General features: G+C 67.1%; 1 protein-coding gene across 1 annotated transcript in view; it reads right to left on the reverse strand.

Moving 5' to 3' along the window:
• HAP1 (huntingtin associated protein 1) overlaps positions 1-422 on the reverse strand; it is a 16,681-nt gene that overhangs the window by 9,395 nt on the left and 6,864 nt on the right. The window lies entirely within an intron of this gene.

Genomic DNA, 422 nt, shown 5'->3' on the forward strand with positions numbered 1-422 from the left:
CCCCCGGCTCCGGGGGCTTTGCCGGCAGCAGCAGCCCCGCCCCCCCCTCGGCTGCTCCAGGCTGCCGTGTTTGGTGGGGCAGCAGCACTGGGGGCCACTGGTGCACCCTCCACTGTCCCCCGCCAGTGTCCCACCCCGGGGAACCGTGGCACAGTGTAAGGGGAGCGGGGAAGTGCAGGAGGTCCCGGGAGATGACGGATGCTCTCTCCAAGTGTCTGGCTCGGCTCAGCAGAAGCTGCTCCCTAGAATTAGCCCGGGATGTTCCGGGCGTGGAAATCCAGCCCATCAATCCCATTAACGGCGATTAGCTCCTGCGCTGCTCCCACAGCCCTGACACACAGCCCGGCTGGTGCCAGCAGCACCCTGCTGCCCTCACCAGCCCCACGGCGCAGGATGAGGCACTCACGGAAATACTGCAGGGT

Source organism: Egretta garzetta, unplaced genomic scaffold, assembly GCF_000687185.1.
Source record: "Egretta garzetta isolate BGI_Z169 unplaced genomic scaffold, ASM68718v1 scaffold728, whole genome shotgun sequence".
Classification (NCBI taxonomy): domain Eukaryota; kingdom Metazoa; phylum Chordata; class Aves; order Pelecaniformes; family Ardeidae; genus Egretta; species Egretta garzetta.